This window comes from Trachypithecus francoisi, unplaced genomic scaffold, assembly GCF_009764315.1.
Source record: "Trachypithecus francoisi isolate TF-2019V2 unplaced genomic scaffold, Tfra_2.0 Lachesis_group9, whole genome shotgun sequence".
Lineage (NCBI taxonomy): Eukaryota > Metazoa > Chordata > Mammalia > Primates > Cercopithecidae > Trachypithecus > Trachypithecus francoisi.
Window position 1 is genome coordinate 48,553,372 of NW_022681474.1, and position 16,844 is coordinate 48,570,215.

The 16,844-nt window shown below is 36.0% G+C and overlaps 1 protein-coding gene across 8 annotated transcripts in view; it reads left to right on the top strand.

Moving 5' to 3' along the window:
• CCSER2 (coiled-coil serine rich protein 2) overlaps window positions 1–16,844 on the top strand; it is a 190,956-nt gene that overhangs the window by 76,356 nt on the left and 97,756 nt on the right. The gene's annotated exons all lie outside the window — the stretch shown is intronic.

Here is a 16,844-nt window from a genome sequence, read left to right on the forward strand (position 1 = left end):
GAAATTAGATGGTGAGCATTTTAGCATAGGGAACAGCATGTACAGCATGAATGTATCACAAAATCATGATGTGTGAGAGAGGAATATCAGCATTGCTAAGAGTATAGGGTGTGGGGTAGAGGATAGTTGGAAATGACCCCAGGGAAGTAAGGTGGTGGAAAGGAAGGAAAATTCAGTATCTCAAACTGAAAGGACAAATGATATTTATAAATCAGATTTTTAAAATAAGAAAGATATAACATTAAATATAACATTAAATATTATAAATACTTCTGTATCAGATCTTCATACACACTTCCCATCTATGTATAAGACCATGAACAGAGAGAGTACTTCTTTTCTGAACAATTTTTCTCATAAAAATGAAATTATTGGATTATCTAAACTCCTTCTTGATCAAAGCCTGTGTTGCAGAGAAAAAGTCAGTGAACTTAAAAGTAATTTGTTAATAAACAGAGAATAGGCTGGGTGTGGTGGATCATGCCTGTAATTCCAACACTTTGTGAGGCTGAGGTGGTAGGATTGCTTGAGCCCAGGAATTTGAGACCAGACTGAATAATGTAGCGAGACCCCATCTGTATAAAATTAGCTGAGCATGGTGGCATATGCCTGTGGTTCCAGCTACCTGGGAAGCTGAGGTGGGACGATCACTTGAGTCCAGGAGGTTGAGGCTGCAATAAGCCATGATTGCACCACTGCACTCCAGCCTGGGTGACACAGCGAGACCCTGTCTTAAAAAAAAAAGAACAGAGTGTAATATGTTCCTTTTACCCAGCATTGTACCTGGCATAGAGTAGATGTATAATGAGTAATATTTTTGGAGAAAATATTGAATTCTGCGATTTAGATCAAGTAGCTATTATAAAATTGTTATAGTTAATGAGGACACTGAAGCTAGAGTCTTTGACTCATTGAATGAATTTTAGGAGTTGTTGAAGTTGCTATTCTAGCCTGAATTAGTAATTAAATAGTTTTCAATTTAGGCTATTCTGTTTTATTGTCCCATGGTGATTAAAAGTATTGCTTTCAGGCTCTTCAATTTCTAGTGGCGTTTATGTGGTACTTCCACAATCTTTTATCCCTTTCCTGGTCTTGGGAGTCAGGCAACCTGTATTAGCAGAAGCTGCCAGCTTGGTAGCTTAAGTTGGGTTGCATGGAGACACAGATAGGAAAGTTGGTCTGTGGAACCTCTTTCTACCTTTTAGTACATGGTGAAGGAGAAAATAACATGAGAACATTAGACTAACCACTGGGAAACCCAGATTTCAGCCGTAACTGAATAAGTAGTGTCTCATATGACCACAACATATTCCAGGCTTATCTTGTATTTTCCCTGCCCCAGCCCTTGAGTCATCATGTCTCCAAGGAAGATTTTTATTGGAGAATGAGATTTAGAAACCAAGATCTGGGGGCTAGGTGTGTTTGTTGCTACTGAGGTGTAATTGCTTTTAGTTATTGTGGCAGACAGAACTGACAATTATATGTATACACACATACTTCTCTTCTATATTTATTTCTGTATCCATTTCCATATATATTAAAGACCAAGAGTTCACACGGATACTTTTGACTCCAATCAAATGCTACAGAATTTGTTCTAGCCTTCTTATTTTTAAGACTTTCCTCAGAAAGGGAGAAAATTGGTTTCTCAACCACAATGTATTTACTTAGTTATTCAACACTGTGTGTGTGTGTATAAGGATTACAGTATATATTTATACATAGTTATAGATATGTTATAGTATATAATATTTATAGTATATTATATACTATATACTATATTTATACTGTATTATATACACACAGAGTTTCAGAATTGCTAACTTATCACCCTATGAGAAAGATTTACTAACTTATAATATTTGCTTAGCATTATTTTTTTTTTAACCTTAACCTTACAGAATATAGTACGTACTGTTTTCCAAGTTTACTTATGTTAGTTCTTTTAGTTCTCAATCCTTTCAGTGTGATTGTTCATTTGTAATACTTTTAGGTTCATTTGTTGCTGTTTGTATTTCATTTTGGGTTCTGCCCACATCATGGTTTATTTAAAGTACTCCTTTGTTTCATATTACTTCGAAGAGATCTTCCCTCTTCTTCTTTTTTAAAAAATATTTTATTTTTAAAATTTTAATCTATGTATGTATGTATTTATTTTGAGACTGGGTTACGAGACTGGCCAATTTTTGTATTTTTGGTAGAGATAGGGTTTCACTATGTTGCCAAGGCTGGTCTCAAACTCCTGGGCTTAAGTGATCAACCCATCTTGGCCTTCCAAAGTGCTGGGATTACAGGCGTGAGTCACTGCATCTGGCCGAGATCGCCCTTATTCTTTTTGTACCACTGTATACTACTTATTTTGTAGACTGTGCGTTGTTTATTCAATTACTGTCCCAACAATGGGCATCAAGATTGTTTCCAATATTTTACAGTTATAAAGTGCCGCAATGACTATGCTAGTGTAGAGCATTATTATTTTTGTAATTTAGATAAAAAACACATCTACCACCTTATTTGTGTCCATACCAGCTCCTATTCAGTTGTTTAGAAACTTCTGCATATAAAAGTGCTAGTCAGTATTACTGTATGATAGTTGTTATGCATGTTATTCTATTTTCCTAGAACATTTCAGTCACTTTCTACTCTTACCTAAAACTTAACTGGTAAATCTTAAGTGCATTGATTAATAAATCTCTGGTATTACCATAATCTACTCATAAAATCATCCTATGATATTTTTATTACCACCTCCCCCAAAGTATAATGTCCTTAAGATATGAAATTCTGCAGTAAAATGGAACAAAAAGAAAAGCTTTTCAAAAATGTTACTGAAACTTCACTTGATGTAATATGCAAAAGTGTGATGGGGCTGTTCTCAGGTTAAATGGGCACTCATGGATGCACTGTAACTTGACTGATTTGAGGACAGAAAATTGAACCTAAAATAAGGAAATTCTGACTGCTAAAGGAATTGAGGTCACTCAATACATTCATTTTCTCTCTAACAAAAGGACTACACATACCACTAATGCACTTGGCATTTTGATTTATTAAATATATATGTTAACTGAAATCTGCCACCCATTTATAATCAGTATAGCTAAAACTACTCATCGGAAACCTGTGAAGGCTGAAGTAAAAAAGTAAATTTTAAAAGGCTTCAGTAAAGTCCAGTCAGTCAAAACTTGATTTGAGCTTACTGCTGAGGTCTGCGGAACATATTACATGACTGCAACCATTAGAAGTCTCACCAGACACACCTGACTCTTCTCCTTTTTCAGGTGCTCGTGTGCTTCTGTAATGGTCTGTTCCTTCTGTTTCAGCCTTCTGTGAGGCATCACAGAAAGGAAGGAACAAATATTTAAATTATGGAAAGTGAATGCAGTAAGAATAGGAATGACTCTAAAACAGTAGAAACAAGGCTAATTATAGCATTTGAGAAACAGGGTGTGTACGTTTTCTCTGGCTGCCATAACAAATTACCACAAATACAATGACTTAAAACAACGCACTATTTGTTATCTTACTATCCTTTAGCTTACAAGTCAGACACATGTCTCTGCAGGCTAAAATCAAGATGTCAGCAGGGCTAGGTGCCTTCCTGGAGACTTGGGGGAAGAATACATTTCCCTGTCTTTTCTAACTTCTAAAAACTGCCTTTGGTTCATGACTTCCTTCCTCTGTCTTCAAACCCAGCAACACCGCACCTCTTTGACCATTCTCCTTCTGTCTCTCTTCTGCCTCCCTCTTCCATTCTGAGTGATTATTATACATTCGGACCCCTCAGATAATCCAGGATAATACTCCTATTTTAAGGTCAGCTGACTGGCAGCCATAATTCCCTCTTTGCCATGTACGCTATCATATTTACAGGGATTATTCTGCTTGTCAGGAAAATTGTTTCATTTCTCTGGAACTCCTGTTTTTATTGTAGTAGAATTCTTACAATATTTTATGAGAAGCCATGATTTCAGTTTCGACACCCCAAAATGAAACAGTATTTATTTGTGCCTTTTGAAAGGAGCTACGCGCTTTCCTACTAATTTCTTCCTCTTTATTTCCCAGATTTTGAATTTATACCTGTTTATTTTTAAAGTTCCTGGGTCTTAAGGTAGGTTTGTTCCAAGGAAGGATAGAGAAAAATCTAAGGTCATTTATTGAGAACAGAAGATAAATTTGTAAAGAATTGAACTATAGCTGAAGTCTACCAATGATGATGAACAGACTTTTTTTTTTTTTTAAAGTAATGATTTTGTTTCATAGGGTATTCTTAAGTGAAGAATTTATGTAGACATATATTCACAGAGCCCTGTTCTGTTTTCTTGATCAGGGAACCAGTATATTTTAAGGAAATTTCTTCTGTACAGTGCCTGTATTCTTCTGGTGATATTTTGTAAGCTTATTTAAAGTCGGTCACTCTTACCACATCTGGCCATTTGAGTTTTACAGAGAGTTAGAGTCATGGTCTCATCCTATTTTCCAGAAAGATTTTTTAAATTTAATTTTTATATATTTTGGGAATACAGATGCAGATTTTTTACATGTATATATTGTGTAGTGGTGAAATCTAGGCTTTTAGCATACCCATCACTTGAATAGTAATCATTGTACCTATTGGTAAATTCTCAGCCCTCACCTCCTTCCCATCCTCCCATCTTTTGTAGTCTCCAGTGGCTGTTATTCCACTCTGTATGTCCAGCTGTACCTGTTGTTTAGCTCCCACTTATAAGTGAGAGCATGTGGTATGTGACTTTATGTTTCTGAGTTATTTCACGTATAATAATACCCTCTAGTTCCATGTTGCTGCAAAAGACATGATCTCATTCTTTTTTTATGGCTGAGTAGTATTCCATGGTGTATACGTATTTCCCACACTTCCAGAAACAGTTTTGTAGCAATACTATAACTGAAATCTCTCAGGGTAGGAATTTTTGGGTGTCACAATAATAGTGGGAGATAGAAACACTGGATTAGAAGTTACTGGGGATGAGTGTTAGTCTGGATTTATTTATTTTCACTAAATATGTTTTGGGTACCTACCAGTTAGTAATTTTAAATAAGGTAATGACATTTTTTTAACCTTTCCTAAATGGAGAAGTTGTTCCATTATTCTTTTAAATCTGGAAAATGTTCATATTTAATTATTATATCCCCTCCATTGTTTCTGTGCCCCTTTTCTAGAACTTCTAATAATTGGCTGTTATATCTCTGTTGAGACTTTTTTTAAATTTTCTCTTTGTTTTCATTTATTTTTTAAACCTTTGTTCTTTTACCTTTCTTGGCCTTTTTTTTTTTTTTCTTTGAGAGATTTCATAGAGTTTATTTTTAAACCAGGCAGTCACTTAACCCTTTATGGAAATTTCAAATATATTCCTGTTATTTTCTTTTTCTCTTTTTTTCTTTAAGTAACCATCTTACTGGGCGTTAAGTGGTATTTTATTGTGCTTTTGATTTCCTTATTCTCAAATGAGGTTGAACTTTTTTGTGTGTTTATTGTATATTTGTATATCTTTAGAGAAATGTTTTTTCAAGTCCTTTGCCCATTTAACCAGGCTGTTTGTGTTTTTGTTGTTGAATTGTAAGAGTTTCTTGGTACTAGATTCTTATCAAATGTGTGAATTGCAAATATTTTCTCCCATTCTATAGGCTTCTTGATAGTGTCCTTTGATATACAAGTTTTTAATTTTTATGAAGTCCAATTTTTATTTATTTTTGTTGTTGTCATTGCTTATGCTCTTAATGTCATATTGAAGAATTCATTGCCAGTCCAAAGTAAAAGTGACAAAGATTTATCCTTTTGTTTTTGTTTTGTTTTGTTTTTTAAAAAAGACGGGGTTTTGCTACGTTGCCCAGGCTGGTCTTGAACTCCTGGACTCAAGCAGTCCGCCTGCCTTGGCCTCCCAAAGTGCTAGAATTACAGAGTGAGCCACCGCACCCAGCCTCTTTTTTTTTTTTTTTTTTTCTGAGCATTATATGATTTTAGTTCTTAGATTTAGGCCATTGGTCCATTTTGTGTTTTTGTATATGGTGTGAGGTAATGATCTGACTTAATTCTTTTGCCATTGGTTGACAGTTTTTTTCTTTCACCACTTTAAAAGTCCCATTTGAGACCAGGCGCAGTGGCGCATGCCTGTAATCCCAGCACTTTGGGAGGCTGTGATGGGTGGATCACCTGAGGTCAGGAGTTTGAGACCAGCTTGGCCAGCATGGCGAATCCTCATATCTACTAAAAATACAAAAATTAGCCAGGCATGGTGGCAGGCACCTGTAATTCAAGCTACTTGGGAGGCTGAGGCAGGAGAATTGCTTTGACCAGGGAGGTGGCCATTGCAATGAGTGGAGATCGCGCCACTGCACTCCAGCCTGGGCAACAGAAGCGAAACTCTATCTCTTAAATAAATAAATAAATGCCGTCTGTAGCCAGATGTCATGTCTCATGCCTATAATCTTAGTTCTTTGGGAAGCTGAGGTGGGCAGATCGCTTGAACTGAATGAGAATGGAAATATATTTTATCAAAATTTGTACAATGTAACTAAAGCAGTGCTTAGAAGGAAATTTACAGTGATGAATACTTGCATTAGAAAAGAAGGGTCTCAAATCAATAATCAAAGCTTGTACCTTAAGAAACTAGTAAAAAATCAAATTAATTCCAAATCAAGTAGAAGGAAGCAAATAATAAGGAAAATAGAGATTAATGGAATTAAAAGCCCAAAAGTAATTGAGAAAAAGCAATGAAATTGAAAGGTGGTCTTTGAAAAGATCAATAAAATTGATAAACATTTAGCAAGACTGGCAGAAGCATAGTGAAACAAAGATTGCAGGGTTGAAGGAAAAAGGTACTGCTACAGACTCCACAGAATTAAAAATATAATGAGAGAAAACTATGAGAAACTCTTAAGCACATAAATTTTTACTACTTGAGTGGACCAATTTCTTAAAAGCACAAACTACTAAACTTCACTCAAGTTGAAATAGATAATTTGAATAGCCCTGTAACCATTAAAGAATTTACTCTGTGGAAAAAAAAAATTCCAAGAAAGATCTCGTCCACATGGTTTCACTGGCCAATTTTACCAAACAATTAATGAAGAAGTAATAGTAATTCTACATAGACTTTTCCAGAAAGTAGAAGAAAATGGAAAGATATCCCCAGTTTATTTTACAAATCCAGCAATAACCTCATACTAAAACCAGACAAATAACATTATATGAAAAGGAAACTGTAGGCCAATACCCTCATTAAGATCGTAGTGCATGCTTGTAATTTTATGTGGCTTCAGTAGCCATTTCAAATGCAGATTTCGCTTTCTAGTGCCAGAGGCAGAGGCAGGCCATAGTCACCCTTGACACGGTTTCCATTTCTATACTACACCCAAATGACAAGCTGATGGCCAGAGGTAAGAATTGAGAGGCATGACTCCTGCCTAGCGGACAGCGTTCTCTTTCCCGCAGCTTGTATTAAATGGACCATTCATTTATTATATTTGCTGATGAACTTCAAGTGACCACACCCTATTTCCCAATAATACTAGTTGCCAAACTCTCTTTTTCTCTCTACCGGCCTGTGCTCTGCATGTGGCCTCAAGGCATTCACTGTACGCTTCAGGGTGTGTAAGGACTTAAAAAGTCTTAAATTTTCACATTGTATTTGTTTCACTGAAGCCTTGTCTACAATCTGACCCATAACTGCAATGCCTGCCCTGAAGGGACCCACACAAGTGAATACCCAATGAGCACTCTTTTGTCTGGGCCCCTGGTGGCTGCTGGTAACCATAGCCCCCAGCCTGCGTTGACAGAGAAACTTGAGTTTTATTCAAAATAAAGATAGTCTTAAAAGTCTTCACATAATGTCAGCATATTGAAACTAACATGTAAAAACAAAACAAAACAAAAATATAATGTTAGCAAATTGAAACCAACATGTAAAACAATGAAACAAAACAAAAACAAAACACTATTTGCCAAATGGGCTTATCCTAGGAATGCAAGGTTGAAAATTGATCAGTATAATCTATCATGTTAACAGTTTTATGGGAAAACAAATCCTAACAATTGGTGGAGAAAAGACATTTCATTTAGCAAAATATAACATCAATTAATGACCCTTGCCAAACTAATAGAAAAGAATTTGACATCTTCAAAAAACCTACAGCTAACATGTTAATACTTAATGAAGAAAGATTAAATGCTTTTCTCCTGAATTCGAGAACAAGACAAATATGTCCATTCTCACCACTCTTATTCAATATAGTTCATGAAGTTCAGCCAGTGTAATAAGCCAAGAGAAAGAAAGAAAAGGGATTTTTATTTTCAGATGGCGTTCTCTACATAGAAGATTCAACATAGTTAAGATGTCAGTTCTTCCTAAATTTGTAAAGACTTAATGCAAATTTTTCATCAAAACCCTAGAAACACTTTTTTGTAGATATAGACAGGCTTATTCTAAAATTTATATAAAAAAGAAAGGGAACTAGAGTAGCTTACACAGTTTTGAAAAATAAGAATAAAGTGGCAAGAATTACTCTACCTGATGTAAAGACTTAATAGTTACAGTAATCAAGAGAGTGTGGTATTGGCAGAAGCATAGACACATAGGTCTACCCTGAAGTAGACCTACACAGATATGCCCAAGTGAGTTTTGAAAAAACATTTTTTTTTTTTTTTTTTTTGAGACAGAATCTCGCTCTGTCACCCAGGCTGGAGTGCAGTGGTGTGATCTTGGCTCACTGCAAGCTCTGCCTCCTGGGTTCATGCCATTCTCCTGCCTCTGCCTTCTGAGTAGCTGGGACTACAGGTGCCCGCCACCACGCCCAGCCAATTTTTTGTATTTTTGGTAGAGATGGGGTTTCACCGTGTTAGCCAGGATGGTTTCGATCTCCTGACCTCATAATCCACCCGCCTTGGCCTCCCAAAGTGCTAGGATTACAGGCGTGAGCCACCACGCCCAGCCTGAAAAATGTTTAGAGGCAGTTTTAACAAATAGTACTGAAACCATTGGATATCCATAGGTAAAACAAAGTAAAACAAAATAAATCTCAAACTAAACCTCTCACCACCTATTAAAATTAATTCAAAATGGATCATTGATCATATAAAATGTGAACTATGAAACTTGAAAAGAAATATAGAAGAAAATCATTAGGAACTAGGGCTAAGCACAGAGTTCTTTGATATTAAAAACATAATCCATAAGAAAGAAATTGAGAAATTGGTCCTCATTAAAATTAAAAATGTTTACATTGCAGAAAACTCTATAAAGAGGATGAAAACAAGCTACAGAGTGGGAGAAAAACTTTGCAAACCACATATCTGACAAAGTTCTCATATCCAAAATATCTAACAAACTCTCAAGTTGAACAATACAAAATACCAGCAATTTAATTAGAAAAGGAGTAAAAGACTTTGACATTTCACCAAAGAGGAGATATGGATGGGAAATAAGGACATGGAAAGACATTCCTCATAATTAACCCTTAGGAAATTGCAAATTAAAATCACATTCTATACACCTATAAAATGACCAATATAAAAAATTGTGATAATACCAAATGCTAGTGAAAATGCCAAGAAACAAGATTTCATGTATTTCTGGTGGAAATTAAAATGGTTCAGCTGGATAAAATATATATATAAATGCTCAAAGTTAAATAAATTGGGCTGGAAAAAGCCTCTTTGTGCTCTAGAAGATAACAAATGGGAGACAGTTTTCCAGAGTATGGAAAATAATTCAGAAGTTACTGATTTAGAGAGGGAATACAGCTTGAATTCATTTCTAAACCAATGGTCTTTGAAAATAGGGTTGCCATCTCGACTTTCTGGCCCAGATCACAAGGGAGTAAGACTAGCTTTAAATTTAACATTCATTACCCGGGTTGCTCTGTAGCCAGATGCCAAAGGGTCACATCCTGTGGGCACACAAGGAACCACCTCTGTTCTGATTCCATTAAACTCCCCTGAAATCCACAGGATACACAGGGGGCTCCATTCCTTGATCCTCAGTATCAAATGACTGTAATTTCACCATGCCAACCCCTTTGAAACAAACGTAACCCCTCCAGTTTCTTTTGTTGATGGGGAAGCAGGTTGGAGTATTCTCAGCTTACTAACAAGGTTGTTTAAGGAGTCTTCTTAGTCCTTTGACCTATTACTCCCATTTTCTTGATTTTAAGTGTGGTTTAATATGGACAGGATTAGTCATGCAAATACTTAACACCGAGTGGACAGGAAGCAATCAGATGCCACTGGGACAAACTGGATGTGGAGCTCAAGCTGCCTGATTTTGTTTCACACTAAATGAAATTAGTGCTTGTTTAGGACAAACCTCGTGGGCCACCACAGTTGAGCATGTTTGTCCAGTTAGCTATTGAACTACTAAATATGTGTTCCGTTCCAATTGAATCATTTGATTTTTGAGGAAAAATCATTCCTCAAAAGGCAATTTTTTAAAAGTTTGACTTAAAAAAACAAGATTCCTATAACTAATAAATGAGTTTAGCAATGTTGTAAGATATAAAGTCAATGCACACAATTCTTATTTCTCTGTATCATCAATGACTAGTTATAAACTTGAGTAAATATAACAACGTTGTTTTTAACATCTATAAAAACACTTATGTATAAATCTAACAAAGTCTATGCTGAAGAGTATAGGGAGCTTATGAAAGAAATTAAAGAAGATCTAGATAAAATATGACCTACATAAATACATAAAGTAATGTGGTGTTCATGGACTGGAAGGCTTAGTGTAGTGAAGACATTACTCAATCCCAAAGTGATGAAATACTAATCAAAATCCCAGCAGGAGTACCAATCTATTTTGTTGGAAAAAGCAGAACAAAGCTGGAGGAATTGTACTAACCCATTTTAAAGCTACAGCAATCAGGACACTGTAACATTGGCAAAGAGACAGTCAGTTAAATCAATGGAACATAATAGAGACTCCAGAAAAGAAATGGAACCACATAAAGATGGCCTGTGGATCTTTGACAAAGATGTAAAAGAAACTCAGTGGAGAAATCTTTCAACAAATGTTGTTGGAACCGTTTGATCGTTCATATATTGAAAAACAAAAATTGAACTTTGACTAAAATTTTACGTCTTATACAAAAATTATTCCAAAATGGACCTTTGATGTAATTGTGAGTTGTAAAACTGTAAGAAAACATTTAAAAATACTATGACCTGGAGATTAGGTGAAAAGTTATTAGAAATTATGCCAAAAGCATGATCCATAAAAAATTAACTGGATTACATTAAATTAAAAACCTTTGTTTTACCAAAGATACTGTCAAGAAATAATAAAAAGTTAAATTACAGACTAGGAGAAAATATTTGTGACTCACGTATCTATCAAAAGACTTTTATCCAGAATGTATAAAGAACTCTTAAAAGTCAACAATAAGTAAGTAGACAACCCAAATCAAAAAATGTATAAGAGACCTGAATAGATACTTTACCAAAAAGGATATGAGTGACACATAAACATATAAAACTTTGTTCATCATTAGCAAATTCAGGCCATGCTGAGACACCATTGCACACCTATTAGAAGAGCTACAGTAAAGATTACTGACAATAACTAAGGGCTGTTGAGGATGTGGAGCAACTAGAAATCTCATTCATTACTGATTGATATGTGAAATGTTACAACAACTCTGGAAAACAACCTAGCAGTTTCTTAAGAAGTAAACAAACACTCACTATATCATCTAGCAGTCCTACTCCTGGGTATTTACCATAGAGAAATGAGAACTTATATTCACACAAAAACTTGTACATGCATGCTTATGATAACTTATGTATAGTAGCTAAAAACTAGAAAGAATCGAAATATCCTTCAGTTAGTAAATTGATACACAAACCGTACATTCGTAATGGAATACTACTCAGCAGTAAAAAGAAACCAGTGAACCTTAAAGGCATTATGCTGAGTGAATGAAGTCATTCTCAAAATGTTGCGTGCTATATGATTCCATTTATTTGATATTCGTGAAAAACGAAACTATGGGGATGGAGAACAGATCGGCGTTTGACAGAGGTTATGGATGGGAGGAGGGTGTAACTATAACTGGATAGTATGAGGGACTTCTTCAAGGGTGAAGAAACTGTTCTACATCCTAATTGCGTAGGTGTTTACACATCTATTTGTGCTTTAAAATGTATAAACTGTATAGCCCCCAAAATTAATTTTACAGTATAATTAAACTAATGATGGTGTCATTTGTCAGAAACATTTATAGTGAAGGAGAAATGTGTGAAGGAAGCACCGAGCTACCATCTCACTGTTCATTCTATTTGAATAGAAATGTGTTCTCAAAGTCCAAGGAAGGTCTATGGTAAACCTGCTCATACGTGCTCAGAGTTTTAATTCCAGTCAGTCTTGTGGGAAGCCTCTGGAAGCCAGAGAATATACACATTTGGGTTTTCATTGTCATACTCCCAATTAATGATTGCATTTTAATGGTCTACTAAGGAGAACAGGTCTATATGGATGTTGGCTCCCAATAAGTGCAGGACTGCCAGTTAGAGAAAGAGGCTGCCACAACAAACAGGGAATAGAAACTCCTTCCCACATTAACCAATTTCCGCACTACATGGTTTCCTCTTTTCCTGCAAAAATGCAGTTTCTACCCTGTGCAGATGATTTCTAAGCTGGTGAAGAAAAGTTAGAGTAAGTTAATTTTTCTTTCTCCCATTACCTGAACCCTTACTCTAATTCTAATGATATCTGTGATGTCACTCCTCTCAAAATCTGATGTTAAACATAGACCTCCCCAAAAGATGGACAAGGGAAGAATTGCCTAAAGCAGATGTTAGAATTCAGTAATCTTACTCTACGGTGTTTTGTCAAACTTACTGTTCAACATCTTCTGGTTGTCATCTATTTGGTAATGACTCCCACAATTCAAATCTCTTTGCTTAACTCTAGACCACTATATTCAGTTGTCATTTGAATTTGTCTTCTAAAAGATGCAGCATGCACATCAAAATAATTGGGTTTCAAAACTATGTATTCTTTTACATTCTACCAGATCTGGCCTTCCTTTTTAGTTTTGCTTCTGTTATTGTTTTATCTATTTAATCTTTTCCAGCTTTATTGAGGTTGACTTTCCTTTTTTTTGTTTTGCTTCCATCATTTGTTTTATTTATTTGTTTAATCTTTTCCAGCTTTGTTGGGGTTGGCCTTCCTTTTTTATGCTTTATTTCAGTTAATAAGCATCATACATTTGTTCCTCAAGCCAGGAACTAAGGAATCATCCATGGCTTCTTGCTTACTTCTCAGTTAACTTTCATCCTATAGGGTCTAACTCCTCAGTATGTTTCATAACTGCTTCTTATTTGTTCTCACTGACACTGATTAATATCAGGCCACTGTCATATGCCACATGGATTCTGCAATAGCGACAAAACTGGTTTTCTGTCTGACTTAAATCCATTCTCTACACTGCAGCCAGAATAATACTTCTCTTGTGCAAATCTCAATTTGTCACTTTTTAAAACTCTTTAGTTTTGTTTACCTGGGCATATCCTGTACCCAGATTAGTGCTTTACATATATTAGTAGTGTTATTTGTAAATTATTGAGAATATGTTTTCTGGATCAATGCCTAGCCCCCCACATTGGCTGGCTGCCAAGAATGATGGTACCACACATGTACCAAAAGTGTTTGAAAAGACTTAACTCACAAAATGAGACTTTCTGGGGAGAACAGGGCAGTCACCCACACTGGCTCACAATGGTTTGCATGGAGGGGAGGGGCGGGTGGCAGTGATATTTGTCGTGGTTAGTGAATGGGCTGGGTTGAAGGTTCCCACATGCAGGTTGGTTTTGTGTGATTAGAACTTCCCAGTGGTGCCAGGACTGAATACAACATGAAGTTTTACTTACTATAAAAGCCCTATGTCCTTTTTACATAAAGGAAAAATTTATTATTACAGAAAAGTAAAAAAATATATAAAAAAATAAGTATGTGCTTATGTTCTCACATATTGGAAAATTGTAATTGTCCTTCAGTTTATCACCTGCCAGATATTTGAATGTATTTTTCAGCGTTAAAATTGTAGTCATATTGTGCATATGTAATCTGCTTCTTTTCTTCTCCCTCATTTTACAGAGTGGATTTTTATCTAATGAGATGAATGTTTGAAACATCATAAATAAGAATTTATTTGTATATGGATGGTTTTCTTCTTTTCCTCTCTCTCCCTCCATGTTTTTGCCTCTCTTCCTTCTTTCCTTCCGTGTTCCTCTTCCCCCTTCCTTTTCAACTGGGCTTTTTTAGTAACTTCATAGAGTGACATAATTATTCGGTCACCTTTACATTCATTAGAGTAGACTCACTCCCATTCTTTGAGGCTGTATGTTTTAACCATTCATTATAAAATGAAAGGTACAGAAAATCACATAAAACATAGGATTTAGTTGGTTATTAAAAGTTTGGCATCTTTTTAACAGTGGTAACAGTTCTCCTTTTACTGATTCAGTGCTGCTCCACAGGCCCTGCTCTGGATTTAGAGCACAATGCTACATTGCTTTGGATTCTTTGCCATGGCCTTAATTGTCAGATCTGGCCCAGGGTACCCAACACTGTCTTGTTTCACACATACTCAGACATACATACACAAACAGCCAAATGTTTCTTGAGAGGGTATGATTTTGGGGGGAATAAAGTTATTTATATCATAATGTTTATTGTGATAAATGAGAAAACATAGGTACTCTAAACCAAAAAAGAATAAAACTCTTATTTCTTCTATTTATTTTATTTTATTTTATTTATTTATTTATATTTTTTGAGACAGAATCTCCTTCTGTCACCTGGGCTGGAGTGCAGTAGTGCGATCTCGGCTCACTGCAACCTCCACCTCCCGGGTTCAAGCAATTCTCCTGCCTCAGCCTCCCAAGTAGCTGGAATTACAGGTGCCTGCCACAACGCCTGGCTAAGTTTTGTATTTTTAATAGAGGTGGAGTTTCACCATGTCGGCCAGGGTGGTCTTGAATTCCTGACCTCAGGTGATCTGCCCACTGTGGCCTCCCAAAGTGCTGGGATTACAGGCATGAGCCACCGTGCCTGGCCTATTTATTTAAAAAAAAAAAAAAAAGTGTTTTTTTTTGTAGAGATGGGATCTTCCTATGTTGCCTAGGCTGGTCTCAAACTCCTGGGCTCAAGCGATCCTCCTGCCTCAACCTCCCAAAGTGCTAAGAAGACAGGCATTAACTACATTAGCCACTTTGGAAATAGGAGATTTCAAAAGTTAATCTGTGTTTTGGTTTCTTTCCAACTATTTTCTATGTATATTATAGTGTTTTTATTTTCATAAAATGGGTAATTCTGTACATGCTGTTTTAGATGACTGATGCTTGCTTTTTTTTTTTTCTTAACAGTTAACATCTAGTTCATTAACAAAGAACTATGTACAAATTGGGGGAAAACATTTGTGAAGAAGCATGAGGAACATTTTGGAGTTAATGTATATGTTTGTTGTCTTGATTTCGATGGTGTTTCCATACCATGACTATAATGTCAACATTTATCAGTTTATTTTTTTCGACTTTTATTTAAGTTTAGGGATACGTGTGCAGGACATGCAGGTTTCTTACACATGTAAACGTGTGCCATGGTGGTTTGTTGCACAGATCATTCTATCATCCAGGTATTAAGCCCAGCATCCATTAGTTTTTCTTCCTGATCCAATCCCTCCACCCACCCTCTGCCCTCTGCTAGGCCCCAGTGCATGTTGTTCCCTGCAATGTGTCCATGTGTTCCCATCATTCAGCTCCCACATGTAAGTGAGAACATGTGGTGTTTGGTTTTCTATTCCTGCATTAGTTTGATGAGGATAATATCTGCCAGCTCTAACCATATCCCTGCAAAGTACATGATCTCGTTCCCTTTTGTGGTTGCATAGTATTCCATGGTATATATGTACCACAGTTTATTTATCTGGTCTGTCATTGATAGGAATTTAGGTTGATTCCATGTCTCTGCTACTGTGAATAGTGCTGCAGTGAACATATGGATGCATGTATCTTTATATAATAGAATTATTTATATTTCTTCAAGTATATACCCAGCAATGGGATTGCTGGGTCAAATGGCATGTCTGCCCCTAGGTCTTTGAGGAATCACCACACCATGTACCACAATGGTTGAACTAATTTATACTTCCACCAACAGTGTAAAAGTGTTCCTTTTTCTCCACAGCCATGCCAGCATCTGTTGCTTTTTGACTTTTCAATAATAGCCATTCTGACTGGCATGAGATGGTATCTCATTTTGGTTTTTATTTGCATTTCTCTAATGATCATTGATGTTGAGCCTTTTCTTCATGTTTGTTGGCCGCATGCATGTCTTCTTTTGAGAAGTGTCTGTTCATGTCCTTTGCCCATGTTTTATTGGGATCGTTTGCTTTTTTCCTAATAAATTTGCTTAAGTTTCTTGTGAGTCTAGTGACTAGACCTTTGTCAGATGGATAGATTGCAAAAATTTTTCTCGCATTTAATAGGTTGTCTGTTCACCCTTATGATGGTTTCCTTTGCTGTGCAGAAGCTCTTAATTAGATCCCATTTGTCAATTTTTGCTTTTGCTATAATGCTTTTGGCATTCTCATCATGAAATACTTGTCCGTGCCTAAACCTTTACCTGAATGGTATTGCCTAGATTTTCTTCTAAGGTTTTTATAGTTTTGGGTTTTACATTTAAGTCTTTAATCCATCGTGACTTAACTTTTGTGTATGGTGTAAGGAAGGAGTCCAGTTTCAATTTTCTGCATATGACCAGCCAGTTCTTCCAGCACCATTTATTAAATAGGATGTCCTTTCTCTATTGCTTGTTTCTGTGAGG